The 16,701-nt window shown below is 43.9% G+C and overlaps 1 long non-coding RNA gene across 5 annotated transcripts; it reads right to left on the bottom strand.

Moving 5' to 3' along the window:
* Positions 1-2,411: 2,411 nt before the first annotated feature.
* LOC145720233 (uncharacterized) lies at positions 2,412-16,184 on the bottom strand. Of its 5 annotated transcripts, XR_014143098.1 has the most exons (6): positions 10,756-16,184; positions 10,204-10,667; positions 8,463-8,584; positions 7,027-7,653; positions 3,995-5,169; positions 2,412-3,944 (listed from the first exon to the last, which is right to left on the bottom strand). It is a non-coding gene; the product is annotated as an uncharacterized LOC145720233 (long non-coding RNA). The 5 variants fall into 5 exon arrangements; XR_014143099.1 differs by lacking the exon at positions 10,204-10,667 and having other exon boundaries at positions 10,756-16,183; XR_014143096.1 differs by having other exon boundaries at positions 10,204-16,183.
* Positions 16,185-16,701: the final 517 nt, after the last annotated feature.

The raw sequence follows: 16,701 nt of genomic DNA on the forward strand, positions 1-16,701 counted from the left end.
GCAAACAATACTGCAATGAATATGGGGGTGCAGATATTGAGATGCTGATTTCATTTCCTTTATATAGATACACCTGGAATTTAGACTGCTTCTTAATTTTTTGAGGAACCTCCCTACTGTTTTCCATGGCAGTTCTACTAATTTGCACTTCCACCAACAGAGTACATGGGGTCTAATTTCTCCACATGCTCGCCAGCATCTATTATCTTTTGTCTTTTTGATAATGACCATTGTAACAGGTAAGGTGATATGTCATTGTAGTTTTGACTTGCACTTCCCTGGTGACTAGTGATGTTGCGCACCTTTCCATACACATGCTGGCCATTTGTAAGTCTTGCCTGGGAAAACGTCTATTCAGATCCCTTGTCCATTTTTTAAATCAGATGTATTGTTTTTCTTTAACTGTTAGGTTGTTTGAGTTCCTTATATATTTTGGATATTAACCCCTTGTCAGATAAATGGCTTCTTGTGCTGGCCATCCTCCTCCTTCGATCAAAATCCAAATGTCTTCCAAACCTTGGCTAAAGTGCTGCCTCCTTGAAAAAAGCTTCCACTGAGAATTACCTGCCCTTTCTCTGCCGCATCCCAGAGGCCAGGAAACAAGAGTCAAGATCCACCTCCATTTGGCTTCTCTGTGTTGCTGAGCACAAGGCCCCACAGATAAATTCTGTTTGAAATGAGGGAAAGTAAACATAAAGCTGCAGCCTGGAGTAGAGATGAGGAGTGCCAGGACATTGTCTACTTAGGAAACAGCTTTATGTTTGCAACTTTGGTAAAATTCAAAACAGGAAACCCTCCCAACTTGAATCCCAAATCCAATGGCATTCATAGGGGAGGAATTCTACCATCCCCTCCAAGAAACATGAATCCCCCAGACACAATGAGGGACAAGCCTTCTTGTCCAGCACCCCAGATTCTCAGTGTCTCCTGAGTGAAGAGAAAATGAATGGCTTCTCAAGGGAACCACAGAGGTGGCTACAGTCTCAATAGTCTCCACAAGGCTGAAGACCCAAGGCTTAAGTGGCTCTGAAGGGTAATTTAAATGAAACTGAAGAAAGTCTAAGTGTCGCCAGAGACAAGTTGCAAAAGGTAAAACTTCACTGTGCATTGCCCACAACACACACTGAGGCCGGAGGGCCAGCAATGGGCATCAGAGACAAGAGCTGGACCTCATAACCACATGGCCCCATGTTTACCAACAGGGTAAGTTTGGACAAGTTACTTAACCTTTCTGGGCCCGTTTCCACTTATCCAAAAATAGAGCCATATAAGTTAACGTTGAGTTCTTACCACACCCTAGACACTTTGCCAACTGCTCTCCATGTAGTATGTAACAGGACTGAATGGGTTCACATGTTTAAAGCTCCCCGTCCAGAATCCAACACAGGACAAACACTGAAAACAATAAATGGTAGTTCTTGTTGCTGTGAAGAAAGATGTTATCCCTATAGCCTATGGTCAGATGAATTGACAGATTTTTCGTTTCTCAAAGCTCAAGCACTGGCTTTGTCCCCCCACCAGCTGTATGAGCTTGGCAGCGCTGCTGAAATTTCTCAGCCTCCTTGTCTCTGATCTTCCAAATATGAATAGCAGTCTTACCTTCACGAGGTCGTTGGGATACCCAGGTGGGATGCGGAGGCGAAAGACCTTGAAACTTAATGTCTCGTGTGCACGGATGAGATTATTCTGATTATAACCCGCCACCACTGGGTTATTTTCTGCCCCATGCCCACAGTAAATGCCATGACTTAATGCCTAAGGAAGAGAAGATGTATACCAGGCCTCCCCATGGGCAAGTGTAGAGTGGCAAGCTATGAATCCATGCTATGTCATCCCAGAGGTCTAAGCCTTGTACCCTTCAGATTTAGAGGCCACTAATAAGCCACACCCTGGTAAGGTCAAGAGAGCAATGAGTGCATTTGACCAATCCCTCTGTCTTCCCCACACCTGTCACACCACTCTGGCTGCAAGGAGGGCCAGTCTTCCTAGAAGGTAGTTGTCATGACAGTGAATTGCATGATAGCCTCACCAAACAATGGTGGGGTGGAAGTGGGGTGATTAGAAAGGGAATGATGGATTTTGGAGATACACAAGAAATGTTTACTTCTAGCCCTTGCTTAAGTGTGCTGCCCCTGAAGTTTTTCCTGACCACGCTGTCTGAAATATCCCACCTTTCCTCATGACTTTTTAACTCTGTGCCTCAGTTTCCCTTTATAAAATGAAGACAATAATTATACCTCTTTTAGGATGATGATATGGATTAAATGCATCATACAGGTAAATGTTTACAACGGGTATGGCACGTGGTGTTTCATAAATGTTAGCTTTCATCAATAGTCTTAGCATTACTATTTCCATCTAATCGTTATTTTATTCTAGCAGTTATGATATTCTGAAAGCATTATCTTGGCTTTCGACTTCTTTTATGTAGTTGTTACCTGACTTCCCAACTAGGTCTCAACCCTTATAAGAAGAAGCCTAGACTATTTCTGCACTAAATGCTTAATAAATATCAGTTGGTTGGATAAATAAATGATTTAATGAGTGAATGAATGAAAAGGCAACCCCCCACACTCACTAGACTCATCTCTCAAACACCAACAACATATCTGTAGAGCACAGTTTTGTTTTGTTTTGTTTTTTAAGATTTTATTTATTTGAGGGGCTCCTGGGTGGCTCAGATGGTTAAGCGTCTGCCCTCGGCTCAGGTCATGATTCCAGGGTCCTGGGATCGAGCCCCACGTCGGGCTCCTGGCTCAGCAGGGAGCCTGCTTCTCCCTCTCCCTCTGTCTCCCCCCCGCTCATGCTCTCTCTCCCTCTGTATCTCTGTGTCTCAAATGAATAAATAAAATCTTTAAAATATATATATTTTATTTATTTGAGACAGAAAGAGAGAGAGAGCACAAGCAGGGGCAGGGCAGAGGGAGAAGCAGGCTCCCCGCTGGTCAAGGAGCCCGGGGCAGGGCCGATCCCAGGATTCCAGGATCATGACTTGAGCTGAAGGGAGATGCCCAACAGACTGAGCCACCCAGGCGCCCCTGGAATACAGTTTCTTACGTGAAGTTTAGACATGAAAAAATAGGGACACTGAAAAATCGACTTGTCCACATAGGAATGTGGGTGAACAGTAGGCTGGCTCTATGCCAGGCACCATGCAAAGCCCCACGGATTGATCATTGATTGGTTTATCCAGCCTTGTGGTCATCTGTTCCACAAATATATGTTAAGTTCCTATCCTGGACAATGCACTGGGCTCCCCAGCCCCATCCCAAGGGAGGCTGTCTTTAATCCTGGGCTGCTCCACACTGCTGTAATCTCAGTTGCACACATAGGAAAGCAAGACTCAGAGCAGACCTCACAGTGAAGGGGGCGCCAGGGGGCAGAGCCCCCCACAGCACCCCTCCTTAAGCGTCTGAGGCCCAGTTGAGTCTTTTCTCCCTGTGACACCTGATTTCCTCACAGATGACGGTCACAGTCAGAGCTATGTTGTCCCAAGGACAAGGCCATCTGGGTTCAGTTTCATGAGCCTGCAAGTGGAGCTTTGTTTGTTCCGGTGGGGGCGGGGGGGGGGGAGGATGTTGATAAGCATCACCACAATCCATGACTTACCGTTCATTTCCTAATCAGTCATCACATTTTGTTCAAGCTTAATGCTGACCTATCGTATTTAACTCCACATTCTGCAGCAAAAAGCTACGCTGAGATTACTGAGGGAAACCCACCAGCTCTTGGCCTGCAACTGCAGCAAGCAAAAGAAACTTGGATTTTCAGGATATTTTCCCTCTTGTTATCTAGGGGTTTATCACTTTGTTCAAAGACTGTGTCCCCCTCCTCTTCCCTCTTTCCCTCCATGTGCCCAGACAATTCGAATTACTTAAAGCAGAGCTGTATTTGGCTACTATCTCGACCTTCTCTCCCGGCTCCAGCCCCCTCCAGCCTCCACCCTGCAATGCCACATACACACACATGCACACACACGCACGTGCACACACACACACGTGCACACACACACGCACGTGCACACACGCACACACGTTATTAGCCAACAGAACTCTGTGACCTTCTGCCAATCACCTCCCTCTCAGCCTGCATTTCATCAACTCTAAACTGGGGAGATTGGACTAGATCATCCTTTTCTGTTCTGAAACGACACAATTCCAGTTTTCCCGTGACTCTTAAATGATGCAGTTAGAGTCCTAAATTATCTGAGATGAAGACCCATGTCGAAATAATCCAAGATGGCATCCTCCATAGTCCAACCGTTTAGAGCCACTTCATCATTTTGCCACATCTACATACCACCTATCCTATTATTTACTCAACTATTTTCCTTTAAGTTGACTTTTTTGCTTAAAGGCCTGTATTTAAAAGGAACAACTTATCACCACCATCAACAGAAAATCATAATCTTTTGTAGTAAATGAATCATAACTAAAGGAAAATAAAGCAACCAAAGAAAATTCTAGCTGGGTTCTACTACCCACCCAAAGATGCCCGGCTTCTGCTTGCACCTCCTTGTTGAAATGGCACCTCCTAGTGTTGAACGGTGGCTACAGTCATGCTTCCCTGGCTCTTCCCCAAGTCCACAGCTCTGGGACTCTCTGACCTTGGGCAGTTCAATGTTGCTGCCTTTTTGAAAGGAATCACTCCCAGTGTACAACCAAGAACAGCTTCCCCTGAACCTCTGAGGAGCTCTGGGGCGGCTTCTCCTTCTCCCTTTCCTCTCTTCAGAGACACTAAGAAAGGCGAGAGAGCAGGACAGAGACTGGGGGGGGTGGGGGGGCGCGGGTAGAGTCAGGAAAGAGCGCACAGGGGAAGCACTGCCGCAGTTTATTTAGCATGGTGTAGGGAAAAAACACTTCAGTGTCTCCTCCGTGGACGCAGTCTGGCACCTACTTCCAATTCCATCATTTTGCAGCAACATAAACTTGGATGAGATGCTCATCCTCTCAGAGCTATCATCTCATCCTTTGCAAAATGGTTCCTGTTGTGAAGATGTCCGGAGTCCCAGCAGGTACAGGGCCAGTCAGGCACAGAGATGAACACTACCCCAAGACTCATTCTCTTCCTCTTTTAGCTTTTCTTAACTTTAGCACCATCCATGAAGGTCCAAAATCTGCCCTCTTCATATTTGTTTGTTTGTTTTGCCTTCCAAATCCTGGGTCTCTTCTGCAAAGTAAAACAAAGAGAGAGAGAGACAGAGAGCACGCGCTGTGAATTTTCATAATTTAAGGCTTTTCTCCTAATACCTGATTATGGAAAGTGATGTATGGAGGCCCAGTGGAATGACAAGGGAGAAGAAAAGGGGGGAGAAAAGACTTTACACCGGCAAGCCCAATAATCAGCCCTTTTGAATAATCATTCGCAGCCTGCTGGAAGCTCCAAGTCCCCAAAAGGTTTTCGGGATGAGAGAGTAACACCATGAATCTAGAAAATGTGGTGCATTTTGTGCATAGATTTGAATTGGAGAATTCTTGGTTAGTTTTGCATCTGAAGCTGGGGACCTAGACGAAGGCACAAAGAAAAACAGAGAAACACTTCCCCCTGCTGGCAAGATGGTAAATAGCAGCATAGATGTAAAAAAATTTCCATGAGCGTGGGTGTAAAAAATTTCCACTCATGCCCTAAATGTTTGCAAAGGATTCACTACGTGCATTTGAATTTGAATTTTATGGAATGCATTTTTCCCATCTGAAGCTACCTTCAAAGGCTGTAAAAGTGATCAAAGAACAGAGGTCTGCTTTCCAATGACTATGTTCTTCACTAGACATTTTGTTACTTCTTTTCTTGAACAGGAAATACATTGACATGATCTTAAAATCAAAACCATATAAAAGATATAAATTGAAAAATGTCACCCTTGTTTCTGTCTTCCTTACCCACACTCTGATGCTTTTATTAGATTTTTTTATGTAAATATCAGCAAATGCGGCTCTATAATATTTTTTTTCCTTCTTTCTCAAACAATGGGTAGCTGTACAACACTGTTCTGCATATTGCTTTTGTCACTGACCACCCTATCTCAGAGAAGTTTCATTTAAGCTTCCTTATTCTTTCTTCATCGAGCATTTTAAATACAGAAAAAAATACATTGCCAGTTGGGAAACCATATACATTGGTTGACTTAATTGCAAAATGTGAGTGATTTAAAATTTTTAGTATGGAAATGACCTTCGGCCCACATCACCCACAGACAAACACTGTCCATGACCCTTTGTAATAAACTTGTCTCCTGCTTAGATTTTTAAGCTGGTGCTCCTGCGGATTAGCATCTCTCGCCTTGGTACCCACTGCGTTCCGTGCCAGAACAGAGCTTTGTCACCACTGAACTTTACAAGCTGGCGCTCAGAACTAAAACGGCTTCATGCCACCAAGATTTCTATTAAAAACCCAGAGTGAAGAAAAAAGCCTTTCGCTTCAGCTGAAATGCTCTTGTAAAGGGCAAAATGGAAAATACAAACACCGCTGCCTTTTTGCTGGTTGGATAGCCATCAGCACCTCCCGAACGTGGCAGTGGGAGCCAGGTTTGGCTTATTGTATTTGAAACAGAAAATGGTGCTTCCAATGCAGACAGCAAGCCAGTGAGATTGTCAAGATCAAAAAAAAAAAAAAATTATCTATAACAAACACTGACTGTACAATTAAATTATACCAGTCAGAAAAAAGTTTGATTCTCTGCAACTGGCTTTTCCAGAAAATTCACCCTCAAATCAGTCTGTGCCATTGCTCAGCATCCAGCTGATCAATTTCCTTTTGTCAGCCAGCATCCTGCAACATGTCACTAGTAAATACGTGAGTGCCCACGCACATTTCCATGGTCCACCCTAGAGGACCCACATCTTCAGTGCTAGTACACAGACATCTTACCATCAAGGAATTGCTTCTCTCTACCCAAGGGCTCTCCCTGGCTACAGAAGTATGCCCTGGACAGTCCAGGCATGTAAGGCAGAACAGAAGTGCCAGGACATGAAGGTCCCCACAGAGCAACGCTCAAGCAGTGAGGGATGAAAATAGGTAGATACATACCATATACTATTCAGCCCCCTTGCCTCTTGCTGGAATGATGCTGAAGTGTGTGGCATCCAGGCCTTCAGGGGGACACAAGCGCAAATGAGCCCCAAGTGCTCACAATAGTGAGCCACTCATTAACACATTCTTTATTGGCTTTTTCTCCTTCTCCACTCTCTTGCTTTCTTCCTGGGATCACCTCCTAAGACAATCTAGGTCCAATTAGGAGACAGAAACACATAGTAACTCACGCAGAGCAAGTTGAGTACAAAGAACCATTATGCTAGAGTAACTGTAAGATACAAGGAGATTTCATAAGGCACCCTATGGCTTCAGATGAACACCCATGGAAGAATCAGACTTGGGAGGGGTCCAGACATCTTTGGAGAAGGTGTGGCTCTGCCCACCAGGGAGCAGAGAAGTCTGCTGCTTTGACCAGGCTGGGGCTGGTCCAGAGGTGCTTGCGAGTATAAGAGGCCATCCTCCAGAGAGCGTGTGAGAAAGCAGACAACCAGAAACTGATCTTAGGGTGTGGAGTCAGGGAGTCAACAGAGCCAGGAGTCCTTCAGAGACTGTGTCTGTCCTGCAGGCTCTGGTTTCCATGTTGAAGGGGATGCACGAAAGTTACGACCACCTTTGTGGAGTCTGCAAAGTTGCAAAAGGGCCACGTTACTAATGACACACTATACGTTAATTAAATTGAATTTAAATTAAAAACATCTTTTAAATGTCATCTTCTGTCTTCCCCCTTTTCAACCCAAATTGTAGCCCCAAAGTTCTTCTTAGTATCAGGATGCTCTGAGCTACTCAGCGTAAGACATTTTGTCTTGACTCTGACTCAGGACAGCTTTGGTGGGGAAGGGTTTAGAAGGACACTTGGCCCTGGAAAAGGATTGTTTGAAGCATTGGAAACAAAAGATAAAGCTAAACTAGTGCTTCTCTGCAGAGAAAAGTTCAAAGGAAGAATTTCTACAGCAATGTGATGCACCAATTTCTGTTGGTACTTAAATAAATGAGCCTTAAAGGGGTATAATAATAGCTACATGTGCCAAGGATTTGTATTCATAATCTTGTTTAATCCTCCCAGCAAGTCTTTAAGGTAAATGTTATTTTTCATCTCAGCTTCACAAATGATGAAACAAAAGCTCAGAAAAATTAATCAGTTTGCCTAAGATCAGAGCTAGGATTTGAACCCAAATCTACTTGATTCAGTGACCCAGCTCCAACTGCAATTGTGGATAGAATCTTCATTTAGGTCAAGGAGTCAGGAGACTGTGGTCCATGCATAACCTCCAAGTCCCTGAACGATCCAGGGGGCAGTTCCCCCTTTCCCAAGATTTCCCCATCCATAGAATGAAGGTACTGAATTAGAACCGTGGTCCTTATGGGGGTGGTACCAAGGATATTTTGGAAATTTGGGGGGATAGTTGGCACTGTGATAAGAGGGTACTCACAGGCATTTCATGGTTGAGGACCACGAAGATGATTCTGTTCAATGAAGAATATGTGTCATGCCACATATATCCCACAGAATGTTCCAGTAGTTGAAGAAGTTTTGTGAATCTAGACCCCAACTCTATTTTACGTAAAGAAAGAAAGCATCCTTACACAGTTTTAACAGACAATTAATTTTCCAGAACCAATTGAGGGAAGATTGTACTTTCTTTTATTAGAAATATTACCAAGAGTTTGTCACCACTTGGAAAATTACATCACCAACAACAGTGCAATTCAAGACAGGAGTTACAAGATCATGAGACCTCTCTCACCTCACTCTGCATTTGTATGGATCACAGATAGAGTTGCAAGTATCTGTGTATCTCATTGTGTCTTCTGATGCAGTCATCCCCAGGCATTTGTATATTGAAATCCTCATTACCTTACTATAAATTACTTTCTTTAATTTTTCCTTTGTAGAATAGTTAGAACACCATATTGATTAAAAAGAAAATACCTGTGTAGACAGGTTGTAACATTCAAATGTTACAAATGACCTTCGTTTCCGGATATTTAAGGAGGCTTTATAAAATATTTGTTTTTAAAATAAATAAATCTTTTTAAAGGTGGGGGGCGCCAGGGTGGCTCCGTTAGTGGAGCATCCGACTCTTGGTTTGGGCTCAGGTCATGATCTCCAGGTCATGAGATCGAGCCCTACCTCGGGCTCTGTGCTTAGCGGGGAGTCTGCTTGAGATTCTCTCTCTCTCTTCCCCTCCCCCACTTTGCACGTGCACACTCTCTTTTTCTCTCTGTAAAATAAAATAAATAAATCTTAAACCATTTGTTTTAAGATGGGTGTCCTGGGCACAGGGAGAGAGATTCTGATCTCCATTCACTGAAACATGACAGCCCCAATACAAAGCTGAAAACCAAAACGCACAATATGCAAATATTTTCATGAGCTCACAAAGAGCTCATTAGCACTGACTCTGGGCCAGGAGCTGCTGTGGGTCCTGGGGATGTAGCATAGATGGAGACCTAAGCCCCTGACTTTGTGGAGCTTCCACTGGAAAAGGCAAAGCCTCATGTCTAGTAAAGTTAAATAGTCACCGAACCTGTGGTTCTGTATAGTAGTAAGTACAGACTGAAGAGGATAAGGGTATGTATTCACCCAAAGACATTACAAGAATGTTGATAGCAGCTTTATTCATAATAAGCAAAAACTGCAAATAATCCAAATGTCCCCCAAGAGGAGATTAGATAAATAAATTGTGATGTATTTGTAACAATGGTTAAAAAAAAAAGTACTAATATGACATGATAAATCTCACAGACATTATGTTGAACGAAAAGCAAGACACAAAAGCAAAATTAGTATAAAATGCCATTTTTGTGAAGTTAAAGAACAGTAAAAATTAATCATATAGGATAAGTATCAGAATAGTGGTTATCTCTAGGTGAAGAGGTTATTGACTGAGAAAGCACACAAGGGAACCTTCTAGAAAGGTGAGAAAGTTCTGTATCTTAATCCGACTGATGGTTATACAGGTGTATTTAAATTACCCTGGTGTATTTAAAAAGTTCACAAACTGAACACAAAATTAATGCACTTTGACAAATGTTAAATTTCTTAATTTTACCTCAGTTTTTTTTAATGGACTCTATTTGAACACCCCAGTTTAACAAGTTAGTAACTGCAAATAAAAGGCCTCTGGAATAAGAGTTCTGGGTTCAAGTCTCATTTCCACCACTTCCTACCTTGTGAGAACTTGAGAAATCTACTTAGCCTGTCTGAGTAGAGATTTCCTCATTTATAGAATGAGGATAATAACTCAATCATCTTCAGTTTGCAGAGAGGATTCTAGACGTAACACGTGTAAAAGCACCTAACACTTAACAGCTATTGTGCTTGATAGCTCTTCATTCTTTCTCCAGGAATTTCACACTCCCTTAGCTTTGACTTCCCCAAAGCAGGGTTTGTGTCCATGATGGTGAACGTGGGATGGGCGCGTCCCCCACTGTCCCTTCCTGCACCGGAGGATATGGTTAATCAGTGACGCTCCTCTTCCCTGCTGACCACTAACATCCATCTCCACAAGGTTCTCCCTGAAGCTGCACCTTCCATGAGGGCTGGCACATGAAATAAAACCTATGTACCATCCTGACCCAGGTCATATTCATCTTGGCCTTGTCTGTAGCGTCTGGTACAAAGACTTGTCGAGCTTGTGAAAAATGATAAAAGAACTGATATTTATTTAGCATCTAAAGCTCAACAGACTCAGGCCAGGGTTATATATACATATAGGGTACCTCTTAAATCTTCACAAAAATCTTGTGAGAGAAGCGTAATTCTTGTTGAGTAGTCAAAGAAAATGATGCCCAGGCTTATTGAAGTCAGGAGCACCAATCCACAGATCACAGGTGGCTAAGGCAGATTCAGATCCAGGTCTGTCTGTCCCAACACCCGAGGTCTGTCCACCATGACATGCCACGCTTCATCAACTATGGAAAACCAATGCATGTCTAACATTAGACAATAGACAATTATGGAAGAATCATTCAGAATCCAGGACGAGGAAAACAGACAAGCATGATGCCATTAAGAGTGAGTTAAAAAGAAAACATAGGAAATGATTTCATGCCAAGAAGTAAATAAAAATAAGTGAGCCCTGATGGTTACAAAGGAGGAACACAGAATCAACAGTCTGCAACAGTAACAATTTATTGGCTGCTAATTCTGCAGATTTGCTTTTTCAAACATGAGCACATTAGGTATTCTGCTAATGGAGCGGAGAGCCCCTTGGCTAATCCCAAGTGAAGTCCAGCTACACACTCTCTGCAAAGCCCTGCCTATTTTTCTTGCTTTCAGTTTGGTCTGCTTTCCTGCCATTTCATGTACCTCATCAGAGACCAGAGGTGGGAAAACAGCTGGCCCCTGACAAAACAGAGCTCTTTGCTGGGGAAGACTGAGAAGACCCAGTGTGCACAGACCCTGTGCTATTTTGAATCTGGAAATACAACGTTGTAATGCTCTCTCTTCTGAGGAGGCAGAGAAAACAGGAGAAAAGACAGGGAGGGGTGAGAATGCCAGAATGTTAGAGCCAGGAGGACCTGAAGATGCCATTTTGCCCATTTCCCCAAATGCCAATCATGACTGCCATATTCCTATACCATCTGGACTATTACTTCCTTATTCTCTTCCTTTAAGTAAGTCCACTTACTTGACTGTATTGACCCTCATCCTAGGCAATAGATCAGTAAAATTATACACTTGATGTGCTAGTTGTATTTTTCCTTACAGATATTAAAATAAATATGGTAACTATGAAAGTTAAAAATGTTCATCCAAAACCACAATGAGGTATCACCTCACACCTGTCAGAATGACTAAATCAAAAACACCAGAAACAACAAGTGTTGGTGAGGATGTGGAGAAAAGGAAACCCTGACGCACTGTTGGTGGGAATGTAAATTGGTGCACCCACTCTGGAAAAAGTATGAAGGTTCCTCAAAAAATTAAGAATAGTAAGAGTACACTTTTATTGTGATAAGCACTGAGTAATGTATTGAATTGTTGAATCATTATATTGTACAAATGAAACTAATATAACATCGTATGTTAATTATACTTCAATAAAAAAGAAACAAAAAAATTAAATATAGAACCATAATATTATCCAGCAATTCCACTTCTGAGCATTTATTCAAAGGAATCAAAACCACTATTTCAACAAAATATTTGCACCCTCATTTTCATTGCATCATTATTTATAAGAGCCAAGACATGGAAATAACCCAAGTGTCCACTGATGGCCAAATGGATAAAGCCAATGTGGTATGTATATACAATGGAATATTATTCAGTCACGAAAAAGAACAAAATCCTGCCAATTGTGATAATATGGATGAACCTTGAAGGCAGGAAATATCTTGAGCCCGAGGCCTCTGACATACATCTGGAGATCTCTGTATTACCCTGTGCCCTGCTAAAGCTTCCCCCCTGGGCCAAGGAGATGGCCCGTGGTCTCCCTCCTCCTCTGGCTCCCTCCACACCTTCTGGTCTGGAACAACCTTTGAAGTGAGAGAAGAGGCAATCTGGGCCAGGAAGGAAGCCAGCACGGTGGGGTTTGGACAACCATGGCCAGGGTGCTACTGTTCTGAAAGCTCTGTGCACTGAGAATGTACAACTGATGCATGAGAGCTTCAGGGGAATAGGCACAACCCAGACCATTTGGGCCCCCTGACAGACATTTCAGCTGGTGGAAGCATCTAGAAACACACCCACCAACAAACCCAAATCCTACTCCAGAAGCATTGAAGAATAATTTGAGACAGCTTCCACATCTCTGTCTCTTTCCTCAACTCCTCCCCGTTTCTTCTGACCCCATCTCTCTCCGGCCATGCCGCTTGGCATCCCTTCCTTGGGATCTTTCTCAGGGCATCCAGTATCTTTTCGCAGGGAGAGCACGCCAACCTCTACAATCTCCCCACCCATCATGCTGCTCCAGGCAACAGAGGAAGTGCCACCTACCCTGCTGGCGACGGAGTCTTCCTCTTCTGAAGGCTGGAGGTGGGATCATAAATGACGAAACCTGAACCATCTTTTTCTGTCCACCAGATTTGAGCTCAATATAAGCAGTCGTTTTCCAGAGCAAGAGGGAGAGAGAGCAAATAACACAGGGCCCATAGCCTGCCTTTCAGTGAAGAGCCCCATCGCTCTAGCTAATGTGACTTCTCTCACTGGTGATCCTGTGAGAACCTGTGACCATGGGCTTGTATTGGTCGGGGGTCAGGACCACCACACTGATGACTGCATGGGGGGGCTGTAAGAGGAGGGAATATGACTCGGTCATGGGGTACTCGCTGTCCAAAGGGGCAACTCTGATTAGATGCTGATTAGCATAACTAATTAGTAACAGACATAATAATAAGACATTGCAAGTTGCTCATTCCACATCTCATTTATTATTCTCAACCGCCCTGCGAGGTTGCCATTCATATCAACCCCATTTACGTGGACCAGGTTGCCCAGAAGAGACTGAATCCTAAAATTGGTTGAAACTAAGGAAACTACCATCTGGAGTGTTTTGTGTGGTTTCTCATGCTAAAACCTTGAACTTACTTTTGGGGCAAGTTGTCCTTTGTCTTGGAAATAACCATTTCGGTAATCCCTCTGGGTTACACATATGCAAAGTAAGTTCATTCCTACCCACTGATTTTGGGAAAGGGGTTGTTTTAGTGGAGAGGGTGCTTGGGGAAAGATTGTGTTTAGAAGAGAGAGGCTGATAAGTAGTGATAATGGATCCTCTCTCATACATTTCTTTAAATTTTTTGTTAATTAATTTATTTTTTTACATTTTTAAATCTGTATGAATCTACACAATGGGCGAAGAAGCCTTCTGGAAGAAGAGGGTTTGGTGTTTATCTACTAATTACATGTATTAGAACACATCTGATGGACAAGGGGAGACCCACATGAGGCCAAATAATGGGAAGAAAAAGAAGGGTCTCCAAGAGGAAATTCATGAAGAGGGAAGAGTATGGATTGAGCACCCCAAGCATAGTTTGTTGGAGCAGAATGCTGGTTCTGAGCCATGAGTGGATGATGCTGTAACTTATGACACTGCTCTCTGGGTACTGGGCCGTGACCTAGGAAATATGGGTGCTCTGGGGTAAAGTGGAAAAGCTGACATCTGATGGGCCATGGGCCTGGCAACCCAAGCCAATCAGAGTGGGGTATCCCTAGCCAAAGGTAAACCAAGAGAAGGACTATCATGCACTGTTCTTTTTTTTTTTTTTTAAGATTTTATTTATTTATTTGACAGAGAGAGCACAAGTAGGGGGAGCGGCAGTCAGAGGGAGAGGGAGAAGCAGGCTCCCTGAGGAGCAGGGAGCCTGATGGGGGGCTTGATCCCAGGACCCCAGGATCATGACCTGAGCCGAAGGCAGTTGCTTAACCAACTGAACCACCCAGGCACCCCCATCATGCACTGTTCTGAGGGACCATTTCTGCTGACCATAGAGACAGCCCAGCTTCAGCGTGGGGACAAGGATGGCAGGTATTGTTTGATGTAGGGAAAGGCGTTAGGGTTCAAAGCCAATGGCCAAGAAAGAATTCTTGAGATGTCTTTGGTGCAAAAAGGTGGTTTTATTAAAGAACGGAGACAGGACCCTTGGGCAGAAAGAGCCACACTGGGGTCAAGAGGAGTGGCCCGTTATATGCTTTCAAGTTGGGAGGGGGTTAGGGATAGCCTAAGTCTCTAAGGAATTTTGGAAGCGAGGTTTCTAGGACCTTGAGGGGGCTAGCTATTGTTGAGAAAAGGTCATTTATTACTGCCTAGTAAAACCCTAGTCATGAGACCCTTCAGATATGTATATCAGTGAGCCATATGCATTGGGGATGATTGCCAACATGTACCTTGGGGGATAGAGATAAAGGAAGTTTCCAAAGGAATTTTTATATGTTAAAGTAGACTTACAGGATCCCGGGGGTTGGGCTAAGATTACCTGTTGCCTTTAGCAAAGTATTAACATCGAGGCAGCTGAGTCCCTAGAGGAAGGTCACTCTGCCTGTTTCAAGGACTTGTCAGTAGGCTATAAGTAGTAAGGACATTTAATAATTTTCCTTCTTTGTTTCCCACATTATTGTTCTTCTCCCCAGCAGAGCCCCAGTGGCAGTTCTGGGCATCTCATGAAAGGCCCCTGAAGACAAAGGGTGGAGCAGGGAAGAGACTTCACTGCCTGCTAATCTGAGCAGGTGGAGGATTGCGGGGCACAAAGTGACTGTTAGCAAAGGGCACAAAGAGACTGTTGTATTTATATGAGCTGTTGAGGTCCAGGGACTTCCAGGTTATGAGCATATGGGCCAACTGAGGCTTAGAGACGCTTAATAAGAGGATCTCAGCAATTCTTAACCCTCACTGCTCACAGAATTACCCAGGGAGCTTCTAAGACAAGCTGATGCTGGGGCTGAAACCCAGTCCAACTGAATCAGTCTTTTGGAGTGGAGCTAAGGCATCAATAACTTTTGAACAGCTCCCTACGTGAATCTAATGTGTGGCCAGGTTGTGAAGTATAGGACTAACTCAAGATAGATGCGTAGATGAGAGAGAGATGTCCCCATTTTATGGATTAGGAAGCTGGGGGCTAGGAATTCAAATGAGCAGCCCCAGGTCATTCAGCCAGTCAGTAGCAAAAAAATTTGTCACATCTAGGTCTGTCTGATTGCGGACCCCACGTTGATTTTACTCTATCATGTTGCTTTCACGACTGAAGAATGAGAAAAAAGGAACCAAGACAGACAAAAGAGAACAGAAACACCCTCCAAAACTTCAGCTTCCTACCTATGAAAAACACCCTTGCAGTGAGTAAAGGGAGGGTTTTGCACTGCCCCACACAGAATACTCCTGCATATCAATGAAAAGCCATCCAGGCCAAATCAACATATTTCGAGAAAGGCTTCTTTCTCCCCACTTCTTTGTAGCTGAAAATGTCAAGCTCAGAGCACTCGAGGTATCACTGGAGGCAGGCATTCCATGAGAGGGAGAAAGTACGGGGCTGGTGTGACTTGGAACCCAGGGAATCCCACCTGCACTTGGGCTCCCAGCCCCAAGGAGCTCAGACAGAGACCGCCACCTTGTGGGAGAAATAATGGAAGAGAGGCTGCTTCCTGGGCCTCAGACATCGCCAGAGATGCGGGGCTTCTGGGCACTGTCCGAGTGTCTGTGAATACACAGTGAATTTCACGGGCACTGTCCGAGTGTCTGTGAATACACAGTGAATTTCACGGGCACTGTCCGAGTGTCTGTGAATACACAGTGAATTTCACGGGCACTGTCTGAGTGTCTGTGAATACACAGTGAATTTCAGTTAGAGCTTCATTTAGAATTTCAATCAGAGCTATCATTTACTGCAAGCTTACTATGCACCAAGTTCTAAGCAAAGCCGTTCATGGGCACCCTTCACGACCCACCCCCCACCAACCCCAAATGTTCACACACAAACCATGGAATTGGCGGTATTCTCTTCATGACAGTGATGAGGAGACAGGCCTAGAGATGTGGATAATTGACTAGCTCAAGTCACAGAGCAAGTAGCGATGAGCTAGGATTCAACCCTGGGCTCAGGACGGGAGGTGGGGGATGATAGTGACCCTCATTTACTATCAGGAATGTGGGGTCCATTTGACTACAGAACTCTTGGCAGAGTATGTGATGGAGAAAAATGCAGGCAGGAAAATTAATGCCAGCCAAAAAC

The sequence above is a fragment of the Leptonychotes weddellii genome, chromosome 2 (assembly GCF_054177405.1).
Source record: "Leptonychotes weddellii isolate Sample4059 chromosome 2, ASM5417740v2, whole genome shotgun sequence".
NCBI classification, from domain to species: domain Eukaryota; kingdom Metazoa; phylum Chordata; class Mammalia; order Carnivora; family Phocidae; genus Leptonychotes; species Leptonychotes weddellii.